This window comes from Salminus brasiliensis, chromosome 14 (genome assembly GCF_030463535.1).
Source record: "Salminus brasiliensis chromosome 14, fSalBra1.hap2, whole genome shotgun sequence".
Classification (NCBI taxonomy): Eukaryota; Metazoa; Chordata; class Actinopteri; order Characiformes; family Bryconidae; genus Salminus; species Salminus brasiliensis.
In genome coordinates this window covers 10,656,364-10,669,462 of record NC_132891.1, presented here as the reverse complement: position 1 = coordinate 10,669,462, position 13,099 = coordinate 10,656,364, and the positions used below count along the sequence as shown (strand labels likewise).

Below are 13,099 nucleotides of genomic sequence, written 5' to 3'. Positions count from 1 at the left end.
TCACACATCTACAATATGTAACAGTATACAGACCTTTCAGTGAGAGTGTTGGCGTCTTATGAGCTTTCTACACTGCTGCAAGAGCCATTACAGCACCTAGGGTGTGTTATATTGCTTTTTATCCTGCTTTTCGTTTGAGTGGTGAATGGCAGGAAAATAAGGACGCACAGTGTCACTGTTGCAAAGCACCATTTGTCCGTAGCATACCTAGTGCTTTAATGCTTTTTTTCAGTTAGTGCTATCAATTCTCTGATTGAGGGAAAGTCTTTAAGATCAGTAGGCAGTCGTTGTTGTACTGCTACAGCAGAATAATCAGTCAGCTAGTGAGTCAGACTGTTATACAGCAGCAATTGAGTCCAAATGTGAGCCTAGTACATGCTTACGTGAATTAGCTAGCTAATTAATTAGGTAGGTAATCAGGCAGTTAGTTTATCAATTATTAATATGTCATCCAGTCTTTCGTTAGTTAGTTAGAACCTCTGAGTTTTTCAGGTCTGGGGAACAAAGTGATTTAAAAATTCTGGAGGACCCCTGCAGAGGTCATCCTCTTCTGGGTGTCTTTAATCCAGTGGCTGCAGGAGAGATTTTCCATGCTGTCAGACATGCTCAGGAAGTAGACGATGTTTTGGAGTGAGTGATAGGGGCTCAGGGAGTGATCTTATGTGCTCTGCTTGGAGCTGCTCCACTCCGCACGGCCCGCCCAAGCCTGTTAGTAGAGCCGCTATTGATCCTACTGGGCCCCTTGGGCACCTGTCAATCTTCTCCTGTCCACTCTGTATCCATGCGCCTAAATCAATCTCCCCTGCTTCGTTCTCTTTACCTGTCCTTGCGAGCTGTTGTCCCTCTGCGTTGGAAAGGAAGGGGAACGAGCAATTACATGCTTATGTAATGTTCCAGGGCCCCAGCCATGCTCCTCTTCATTCCACTCCATTTCACCGTTGGCCTTTGCTTTTATTTTCAATGCTCTGTGGCGCGGGAAAGACGGGAGCGAAAGGTTCCCCCTGTTACTCACATCCGCCAGTGTGCAAGGTGCCTGATGAGGGCATCTGCTAATTACGCCTTGCTCACTTTATTTTGGGTGTCAATTAAGGGGGAATTCATGGCTCCGTTGGCAGGGAACTGCGCATTTGTCACCAAGTGACTAGAGGTGTCAAAACAGGAAGGTCCTTTTTAAAGCAAGGTCCGACCTGTTGGTGCTGGAAAAGCTGTCCTTCTGTCTTGGTCTCCCTCTCTTTCTCTCTCTCTCTCTCTCCTTGCTCCCTCTGTCTCTCCGTTGGAGGGCAGTAAATGGATAGTGTAACTGGTTAGGTGGGGGTGTAGTGCTCCATCTGTTCCTTACACGGTAGAAACCTGTCTGGGAATTGAGACACTCCCATTCGCAGCTGCTACTGAGCCTCAGACGCTCGCGGAGACGTCCTGCCAAGGCTAGAGAGATGGGGATGGCAGCACACAGTGGCTGGCGGAAAGGGAGCACTTCCTTACCATGGTAATCGGGTTTAACGTGCCCCGCTGGGTCGGGCTGGGGTGCAGACTCCGGCCGGCTTTTGTCTGAAGCTACGCTCTGATCTCGGCGGGATGACGCAAGGCCTAGCCCTCGCCTGTTGGTCTCGTTCGTCACTCCTCATCTTTCTCACCTCTCCCTCACTTCTCAGATACTCCCACTCACTTCCCCATCACAGAAGCCGGCCTGTATAATCATTATCCGGATTCCAGTTCGGAGTCGTCAGATCCTACTGCTGTTATTCATTATTCGCCTTTGCACAACTTATTCTGAAGAAGGCTACAATGTCCAAGTGAGCCTCTGATTTGTTTTATTGTGCTTTGTTGAGAATCCTGTCCAATCACAGACGAGTTTGAGAATATCCTGAGAATGCTTTGATTTATAACTCAATAAATAAATCAACCCACATAACATGCTTATGTGGGGCCTGTATGGTTAACCTGACTGGGAACCAGTTGGGTTCTGTGCTGGCCCCACATATGGATGTTCACATGGCTCCCACCAGGGTCAGTGTTGAGGCCAGGAGGGTTAAACATGGGCCCCATCTGGGTTGTAGACTGCACATGGGGCCTAGATGGGACCCATGTGAGATTAAGGTGGCCTTTAATGATGGGGCCCACCTGGAACTCACCTAGCCATATCGAGCACCCCCCATAACCCCTTCTTTAAGATAAGGAAGGCATTGAGGAGCAGGGTTGAGGATTTGTGGGACAGGTACATTGCATTACCCTTTGGACCTTGAGAGACGGACACTGGGCTTAGGGCAAAGGATTCAGGTGTCATACAGGGCCTCTTTCGCTCAGGCCGGAGATTGGAAGCCACCTCTCGTTGGTTTGCTCCGTGACTCCTGCAGCCTCATGGACACTTCTCAAACGGCACAAAGCGACAGCTTTATCGAGGCAACTATAAATTAATGCCACATACCCGCTCACTGGGACATAAATTCCTGTGCATTTGTGCGTGGTCATGTGGTCTCCTTGTGAGAGGAAGTAACTGACGAATCTCAACGGAATGTAATTCAATCTGCACCGTCGCGCACTGCCAGGAATGCTTTATGGGCGAGAGGTGCACATGTGCCCATGGCTGTTCCTAACATGTGGCTGTGTCTTTGTGTAGTTATGAGTAGCATATTGTGTTTCCGAGCGTGTATTCACAGGGCTCACAGCTGTGCAAGGGGTCTGAAGTAGCAGGCAGACGGAACAGGATTTAATTGAGCAAACGAAAGCATGCAGACCGGGACTGAGAACAGGTCTCCCAGGAGATCTCTTACCTGAACTGACCGATCTGTGAATGTTTCATTTTGCAACTCAAATGTAATGTAGTTTGGCTCTACTCAGTAGGGGTGTATGAAAATATCGCTATATCAAAGTATTGCGATATGATTTGCAGTGCTGTATCGATTCTCAGTACATGCAAATGAAAGAGGCAAAGATTTGTGCTGAACCCTAGATCATAGAGTTACTCATAGAGATACTCTGTCTTTATGAGAATGGTGTGTTTTGTACACTATCGTTATGTGTGCTTACAGTGTCGTAATTTATCACAATAATTTGAATCGTAATCCCTGGATCACGATACATCTTGTATTGCTAGCATTGCGGCCTATTACCCCGGCCAGATACACTCATTTTATATCTTTTAGTGAAGGCTCTGCACTGGAAATGATAATAATGAACCATGGGACAATAAAGAAAATCAGAGAGCAGAAAGACGTCATCTCTTTTTTCGCAGTGATTAATTTCGTACAGGCTAAAGGGACCGAACCACGCTCCTGCCTGCCGATCCGTGGGTCGCATTCCATGTTTTTAAATGTACATTCGGCCGCCCCTCCCTGAGTTCTGTGAAGCATTGCATGTAAACTCTGAATTGCATTCTGCTTTATTTCTTCCTGGATGGATTTGATTGATGGACAGCACAGCTTGCTTTGATTCTTGGAAAATAACCCAATCATAAGCTGCGCTCACCTTTTAGGGCTATTAAGGAAAAAAAAGGGAAGAGCGAGAGAGAAAGAGAAAGAAAAAGAGAGGGAGAAAAAACAAGGCAGTGTTTGACAGCAGCTAAAATGAGCTCTCTCATTCTGAAATACTGGGCAGCTTTTAATGGGCTTTATTTTGCGCTTACTCGCTCTTTGGTTGGGTAAAGGAGAGGGGAGGGGAGGGGGGTGCAGGTCGCATTTTATAGTGACAGCTAGTTCTTTTCTCACTCCCTCGCTTTCATTCTCTCTCTCTTTCTCTCTCTCTCTGTCTGTGTCCAGCCTGGCTGAGAGTGGAGCGAGTGGGAGAAGGGGGGAAAGGGAGAGGAGAAAATGAAGTGATTTGTGGAAGTATTGATCGGTGGCGGGGGATATTGATCAGGCTGTTGAGAGAGAGATGGAGGGGGGCAGGGCCCAAGCTGGTCCCGCTCTTTGTCTGGCAGAAACAGGCACCAGTTTCCCTGGGTGCTAGGGCGTGCCCACCATGCCACTAGGGGTTAGCAACTGGCAGTGACTGTGGCTGCTTTGCGTGACATCTACCATTGGGACATGGGCGGTGAGGAGGCAGGGAGCAAATGTCCAACACAACATTTATAGAACTGATGGGAGTGGTTGGGTCCATGGTCAAAAACACTAAAGAAACAAGAAACAGAACATTGACTAATAAAAAAAAAAAACACAACGATGGAACAGAGGAACATTAAGACACAAACAGTAATACACTCTTACAAATAAAGGTGCTACAAAGGCTTCTTTGAGCAATGCTATTGAGGAACCACTTTTGGATCCATGAAGAACCATCTACATATCTTAAAAATGGCTCTTAATGGCACCAATCATGGTTCTTCTGTGACTGTAAAGAGTGTATGGTAATTTTAGTTGTTCAAGACCAACTAAAGGATTTCTCAGAGGCACGGTGCTGCTGACAGCTTTAGGCAAGTCATTGTGTAGCTTACTTTACAGCCTATATACGTGTTATGAACACGTAGCTAATTTTCACACAAAAATGATCAGTCATTATTATTATTAAAAGGTGGTTACATCACGTTTGTGGAGGTGACAACAGTGCGTAAATGCTCCAATCTCAGTCGTTTATGCAGAGGTTTCTTATCCTGTGTAAATCTGTCATAAATTTTACAACCACCCTGTAGTAAATTTACATCACTCCACCTCCCCATGTAAAACTAATCCCGTCCAAATAAGGTTTAGACAAAGACACAGCACAGACAGGGGTGTAAGAACGAGACAGCCAAGAGAGCAGGGCTACGAAGAAGGCACTGGTGGTAACACTGAGGACTGGGCTGAGCTGGGCCTAAACAAACAGAGCTATTTGTGACAGGAGGGCAAGGAAGGGCCAAACTTTACAGTCATGCTCATCAGCGGCCCCGTGGTGTTTTTCAACAGTCGTTAGTGAATTCAAGCACTTTGCTTTGATAAATCAACTTCGGAGCAGTTCTGGAGACTTCACTTAAAGCTTCCAACTGCTAGCGCAGCACATCGTAAATGACCTGTGCAGTTTTCTCCTCAAGTGCAGTAATCAAGACTGCGAAGCCGTGGGACATAAATTAATGCCATATGTTTGAAAAAAAAATAGATAAAAACCTTTCCCACCAAGTAAATCATCAGATGCTTAAAAAATTTGAGCTTAATGATGATGAGGGGAAGGGGAGGAAAAAAAAAAAAGCAAAAAAGCTGCGAAGAACATTTGGACTAATCTGCATGTCTCAGGAAAACAACCACTGCCATGTAATTTAGCAGATTTGTGGTTGGAAGTGAGAGCTCTTACTGTACAGCATTAGAGCCATCTGGCCATAGCTTGGTCTCCCTCCAGGAGAGACCCCAGACTGGGAGTGTTCCATTACTGAACTGCTTTCGCTCATACACCCCCCCCCCCACACACACACACATACCAATCCGCAACCAACAAACCCCCACCAACACACTCTTCACCATAAGCTTGTACGATCAGGAGCATCGCCTCTCCGTACGTCAGCCGTCGGAAGTCACTCGGCAATTAAGAATTACGCCTCGCCTGCGCTTTCTCTGCGCTCTCTCATTCTCCGCTTTTCCTGTTCCCGTTCCTTTCCCTCTTAAACCATGCAGAGAGAAAAGAAACGAGGTGCCGAGGGCTGATGAAAGAGAGTGAGAAAGTGGTAGGAAGTGAAAGAGGAGTTGAGAGTGAAAAAAAAAAACGGCTGAACGACAGCATGTGATGATGAGGAGGGACTACGGGGAAGTGAACGGGGTGCAGGAATGGGTGAGGGGAGGGTGTTGGGGGTTGGAGCGAAGGGATGGGGAGTGGGGGGGCAGTGAATGTGAAGCGAATGCACAGACGAAAGGAGGGAGAACATGAAAGCGTGTTCAGACGGGAAGAGATGAAGTGAGTGAGCGAGCGAGTGAGTGAACGAGAGAGCAAGCGAGGAAGAGAGAGAAGCACTCCACTCCACAAGGCTTCTCTCCGGACACCCTGAATAATTGAATCTTGCGTAGCGTCGCTGCTGCCAGGCGCTGGTGATTTATTCATGTATATTTCAGGAAGTTGTAATCTTTTCATAGCTCGGCTGCTTTCCTTTGTGCTGGAGATGAAGGGTGACAGAATAGGGCCTGCTACCGGATCTCCATTATTAATAGAGTGAGCAGTGGCCAGCGTGACCTTTCATGCGCTTTAGCCATCCGCTAGGAGAGCTCCGCCCCCTTCTCCTTTTCAATGACGCGTAGGCTAGCTCACCTCTTCGGGGGGGGGGAGTTCAATGCCCGCGCGGGTCCGTGTTCGGTGCTCCCACGCCTGCCCTGGCGCCTCGCTGCCGGCCCCTATCTCCACCAGTTAAAGCGAGCTGTCGCGGAGCCTTCACGCACTGCCAGGACGTGCATATCTTCTTGGCTGGTTGCAAGATCAGAGGCTAAGGCGATGGTTCTCTCCCGATTCTTGCATCTCTCTCGTTCCTCTTTTTTTTCTGAAGGCTCTTTTCTCTATAGCCCTGGCCTGGCCCCGGCCTGCGCTGTGCGCTGTGTGGGTGTTATTTTTATTTATTTATATATATTTTTTTTTTGCCTGAGCGTCGAGGCTCAGCGCCGGTAAATAAGTCGGGGTGGCTTTAAGCCGGGTCATGGCCCGGAGCGGGCATGGAACAGCAAGGGAAAGAGAGAAAGAGAGCACGAGAGAGGAAGAGAGTGAGAGAAGCGAATTGATTGGGGCCTTTATATGTGGAAATGAGAAAATAGAAGGTTCCCTCAGCGCCCGCAACACTATCTATAACTCCTGCCGAATGAAATAACTCTTGCTTTTTTTATTATTTGTTTTTTTCCCTATCTGTTCATTTTACTTTTTGATAACAAATAGTGAAATGGAATGAAAAGGTGGAGAAGGGGGTGGGGGTGGGGGGAGAAGAAGAGAGGCATGAGGATGAGTGGAAAAGCTGAGGACTCGTAGTCGTCACTCTCTGCTGCCACCAGCTTCGGCGTGCAGGTGGATACGGTAGCGCAGCTGTGTGTTAGATTATGAAGGTATTGCAGTCATTAATGGCCGAATACAGTAGCTAAGAAGACCTGAGGAAGAAGGTGCTCCAGGGGCAGCTGGCGCTTTATTTTTTAATGATTTATTTTTATTTTTTTTCTCTGCCAGTACTATCAGAGGCTGGTAGAGCCGAGACGATGTTAGTGTTTGGTTGCTGTGAATCAATGGCCATGCCCTGGAGATTCCACTTCCATTACTCATTCATGAAGCTGAGATATTAGCTGTAACCCTGCTGCCCCTCTCCAAAATTAGATTTTTTCACAATGAAATTTTCCAAATAGAATTCCCCTTACAAGAAACAGCCACTGACAACTCTTTTTTTTATGTTACTAGATTATGTAGTTGCAGACGGCCTTTTACGGCACGTTAGCGCAGAATTACTCCAGCCTCCGAACCTGTTTGCACAGTCTCCCGTCGGTGTTTTTTCCCCCCCTCTCCTCTCCAAGCCGTGCACGCGTGGAAGGTAGGTAGGTGCCTGTTGTCAAACTGACGGCCACGTCTTCCCCCATTGACTCGCAGGCTGTCGTCATGGCAACATATTTCCAGCGCTACTGCCTTTGGCACCACATGGTTGGTAAATGAGCGTGAAGCAGAGAATGTATAGGGGTGAGCTCATCGTGAAGATGGAGTGGCGGGATGTGCCGGCTGTATTTTCATAAATCCGAGCGAAGGCGCTGGGTTATCGCATAGGAACCCATATCCTGTGGAAGAGGCCGCATGAGCCTGTGAAGGAGATCCAAGCTTCCAAGCCCATCAACTAATAGTGCTGATTCCAGTGATTTGCAAACTGTGAGATGGAGAGATCAGTTCATTTGAGAGATCAAAACAACAAAGTCATTAAATTATATAACAGGCTTATATATGTGGCAGCTAAATTATGGATTACCTTCACAAATGCATGATCTTTCACACTTGAGAATCACACGCTATTCTAAGCTTTTATTTGGTATGCAGGGGCAGTCTTTTCATTTATTCATTCCCTTTCTCTCTCTGTTGCACTTTGCAGAGGGATGGAATGGTTTTGTAAAAGCAGGTTTTTTTCCCCCCTCTTCTCGTCAGCCATCTCCCCACTTAACATGCAGCAGTGTCATCCAGTGGCACACGTTATGCATAGTTTGAGTTTGAATATGCACAGACGCTGTCTGCCCCTCCGTCACATTCAATCCTCCCTCCCGCCGTCTATCTGTCTATCTCTCTCTTTCTCTACTGATCATGGTAGCATAGCTCTCCGAGTGGCCAGGCCATTCACGGAGTCTGGCTGCAGACATGGAGAAACCAGCTCTATTATCGCATCTATATTTGATGCTCTTCTCTGCTCTGGGTTCGGCTCGACAAGCACCTAGCGCTCGGCCTACACGCTCGCTTTCTCTCCTGACAGATTTCACTCCTCTACCCTGGCGGTTCGCTGCAGAGACAGACAGGGAGAGAGAAGAGGGAAGGTTGTGAAATGAGTGTATGTGCATATGCTCTCTCTGTACTGGGGCAACACACAAGGGCCTTGCTACTAAGTGGGTTTGGATTTGAGACGGATTAGAGAGAGACAGTGAGAGCGCTAAAAATGAGTTTATGTGCATAGGGACGAGGTATAGTGGCCATTGGCATATTGCCTTAGCCTCATCTTGCCTCTTCTTTGACTTACTTTGCTCACATGCTAAATGTAGCCCTCTGGGTCCTTCTAGATTTCAATAATAATAATAATCATAATAATATAGTCATTTACTATCGCCTATAGTACTAAGCCAGGTACTATAGTGTACTATAGTGTAGAAAGCCAGGGTCAGAGCACAGGGTCAGCTATACCACACCACCCCTAGAGCATAGAAAGGTTTCGGGCCTCACTCAATGGCTGAACAGTTGCAGCTTAGCTTACTTGGGTATTAAACCAACAACCATGTGATGAATAATTCAGTGCTTCAACCACTAAAAAAGCTCAAATTGTAGTTAAACTAATAATATATTATATAATAATATCATTCTGGAGGTCTACCATCCTCCTAAGTGTCAGCTTACTCAGTTTACTTGTGTCACAGATGTTTACAAGATGCTTTAAGTCTTCAATGCAAGTCCAAGTTGAGTTTTTGTGCTGTCTCGTTGTTACCTGCAGGCATTGCATTTTATTGACGTAATGAAAGAAATTTAAAAATATGTATTTAATCTAAAATTTAACTTAAAATAATCAGCCTTTCATTATAGAAAAAAATGGGCTGAACCGAAGTGCTACATGCGGTAAATACAGGCTGTAAACTGAGGGGTCAAAACAGCTTAAAACGTTGGCTAGTCTGTGGTTTGTACAGCATAAACTATCACTAGCATGATATTAAATTTGTGTTGATATTTTGTTTTGAATGTAACTGCAACTTTTATGTAAATTAAAACTTCAGCTATGTTAGCTAGTATGCTAGCTAGCTATCTAGCGCATGTGCTATCCAAACCACACACCCCGTTTGGCCTAACACTTGCAGCACTTCAGTCATGTTCTTCAGACTGAGGGTTTTTCTGTAATGAAAAGCTTGATTTTTGAAGCCACGTCAGCCTGACACCTCTCTCCGCGGGACAGCGGCATTAAAATGAAGACGTCTGTTTACCTTGACTAATGTCTGCATTTAGATTGTGTTTAACTCCACTGCTACTCCTCCAGGGTAATATCCAATCTGCTCTTTTCACTTTCCAGTGAAGTACTTTTTGTTTTGTCTCGTTATTACCTGCAGACATCACGTTCTACAAATGCAATCTTCAAAGAACAAGTCTGCTTTATATAAAAACCAGCTGTCTAAAGGACAGAGCTGAAGTGCTGCACTCAGTCTGTAAAATAAGCGATCAGAACGTAAGCTTGAAACGAGTGGCTAGTCTGTGTTTTGGACAGCTAATAGCGGATCCAACAGCCAAGCCAGCTCAGAATAGTCAAGCTGGTTAAGATGCTTGAGCTTGATGGTTTAGCTGATCTACCAGCAGGATCAACCGGATTAAGCTAAACAACCAGTATGACCAAAATTGGCGTATTCAGCATCCAGCATGACCAAGGAAGGTGGTTGACCATCTTGGTGGTGCTGGTGATGCTGGTCATGTTAGTCGACCAGCTTGGTCATGCTAGCTTAACCTTGTCAACCAGCATGAGCAGCAAGACCAAGCTTAAGCAAAATCTAATTCAACACTGGTCAAGAGCTGCTTCACCAGCATAGGTAACCCACACCCACACACACACTAGTGAACTAGGGGCAGTGAGTACACACACACCCAGAGCGGTGGGCAGCCAACTTCAGCGCCCGGGGAGCAGAGAGGGTAAAGGGCCTTGCTCAAGGGCCCAACAGTGGCAGCTTGCCAAGCCCGGGAATCAAACCCACAACCTTGTTATCGATAGCCCGGAGCTCTAACCGCTCCTGGATGACCAGCTTCTCAACCACCTTGATCATCAAAGACCAATGTCAACCACCTAAAGCTGGCTACCAGCAAAAGCTGAAGAGGATTTTTCAGCAGGGTTTTGTTCGTTTTGAGGGGATTTGACCTCTGACTGGGGCGCTATGTAAATGAAAACTTCAGCTATATAAGCTACTTGCTATCCAATTAGCTCGTTCTGTCGGCTGAAGGGTTCTCTGTAATGACAGCGTCGTTTTTGAATCCTGTATCAGTATCAGCCTGACACCACTTTCTGTGAGACGACACCGGTTCTGTAAAGACTTTTCTGATGTCTGCGTTTAGATCGAGGGCTTTATGAGGTTATATCCCAGTTTAGCATCTTTTCTTTTCACTGTTCAGTGAAGTACTTTGTGCTGCATTTGTAGCAGGTGGCTCACTTATGAAAACAAGAAGTGATTGAACCGGTGACTACAGTTGCCAAAACAACTAAAGTAAATTCACTACATTGCCCATAATGCAGTACTCCCAGAACTTTAACCCTATATTACTTTAACGCGCATAGCAAAACAGGCTGGCGGGGTTTATTGATTTACTGGAATAAGGAGTGTGGTGTTTAATCAGTTCTGACAGTGCAGGCTTTCTCTCTGGCTAAGAGAAGAAAGTCTGCTGTTGGTTTTTCTTCCCACCTCACTTTTTTTACCCTTTGCTCCAGTTTCTTGGACAGAAGTATTGGGACACACCTCTTAATCATTGAATTCAGGGGTTTCATTCAGCCCCATTGCTATAGGTGTATAAAATCAAGCACCTAGCCATGCAGTGTGCAGTGAAAGAATGGGTCGTACTGAAGAGCTCACTGAATTCCAGCGTGGTACTAGGTGTAATGGGATGCCACCATTGCAACAAGTCAATTGGTGAAATCTCCCCCCTCCTAGATATTCCACCAACTGGGTGTGGTATTATTGACTCAGATTCAAGTTACAGAGATGGGTCAGGGCCGAGTGCTGAGGAGCGTAGTGCAATGAAACCAAAGTCACCAAAGCTCTGCTGACTTAATAACTGCAGAGTTCCAACCCTGCTGTTAGAGCTGCAAATGGAGGACCAACCCCATAGTAAAGCCTGTGGATTTAGAATGAGATAAAAAGTCATAAAAGCTCATGTAGGTGTAATGTGCAGGTGTCCCAATACTTTTGTCCACACAGTGTAAGTGACTATCTTTCTAATTATTGGCCTATTCAGCCCTGTCTGTAGAACTGCATTGTGTTAATGGTGTGGATTTCTGGAGAAAGGGCCTCTAATAAAAGGACTCTGCACTTCCATGCTGTGTCTCTGCCTCACTCTTCACTTCTTTCCAATCAGGGTTTAGTTTGGAGACGGGACAGTCTGGTGATTAAACAGAAAAAAAATATATAAAAAAGCAAATAACCTGCTTGTCTGGGAGGATGGTCTGGTGCAGGCGCAGCAGCTTGTGAGTGCAAGGCCATTATAGCCCAAATCAGTTGAGTTGTGCAGCCTGCACTTGAGTGTGTACCGGTGCATCCTCAAGCTGTTGATTTTGGCCTGTGTTACCGAGAGTCGACACACACCGGTGAATTTCAAGCAGCCTCTCGGGTGACAGGGCCCATGTTCAAAACAACAGCGGGCAGGTATGCGTGTCACACTGACACAGCGAGTGCAAGAGGAGAGCAGCTATAATACACACACACGCACACATGCTCACACACAAACAAACACATACACACACACGTCCACCAGTCCAGCTTTGTGTGAGAAATCATGCTATTCTGTCTGAAAGAAAGCTTCGTGGGTGTATGTGAGAGGTGCCAATCAAACACCAGTGCTCTGTCCTTTGAGAGAAAGAGAGAGGGAGAGAGAGAGAGAGAGAGAGAGAGAGAGAGAGAGAGAGAGAGAGAGAGAGAGAGACTTATCTTGCTGAAATTAACACAGACATGAGCACTCATCTGTCAGCACTGGACACAACAGCGGGAGGGTGGACACTGGAGCTGTGTGTATGTGTGTATGAAATGCTGTATGTGTGTGTGTGTGTATGAAATGCTTGAAGTCAGTGATCAGGAACAGCCAGAGAGATATGAGAACCCATGTAGTGGTAATGCCCCTCCAGCTTCTACCTGGTCTGAGAACCACTGATAAGGAGAGAGAGAGAGGGAGGGAGAGAGAGAGGGAGGGAGAGAGAGAGGGAGAGAGAGAGAGGGGGAGGAAATAAAAGGAAAAAGAGAAGTGGGAGAAAGGGACACAGGGAGCGAAATGGACTCTTGGATGGTCTCCCTCCCCTCGGCCTAAATAGCCATAAGAATTTTTATAGATGATTCTCTAATGCATTAACATTACAATTCTGGACGAGTAGATGACTTCATTATACTTCTAAGAATAGAGGAAGTGTGTGTGTGTGTGTGTGTGTGTGTGTGTGTGTGTGTGTGTGTGTGTGTGTGTGTTTGCATATTTTCAGGACAAAAATGCTGTGCTGGGCAGTATTGGAGTACTGTACTTAATTGCAATACCTTTTTGACTATCTGAAATGAATTACATTTATCATATTGGAAGTTATAATGTTTTAGTCGGTACTCCCCCACTTTCTGCATGTGGGGGAAAAACAAGCTTTCCCATAAAAATAAAAAAGGGTGTCACTTTACTGGGATGGTCCATTGTAGATGCCTCATAGATGTTAACCTGACATTCAGCTAACATTCAACTGAATGTCTCTTAAATGCAACTGAGCTCTAAGAAGAATATAAAAATGACT

The 13,099-nt window shown here is 46.1% G+C and overlaps 1 protein-coding gene across 7 annotated transcripts in view; it reads left to right on the top strand.

Annotated features, from left to right (window-relative positions):
• agrn (agrin) overlaps positions 1-13,099 on the top strand; it is a 292,247-nt gene that overhangs the window by 142,881 nt on the left and 136,267 nt on the right. The gene's annotated exons all lie outside the window — the stretch shown is intronic.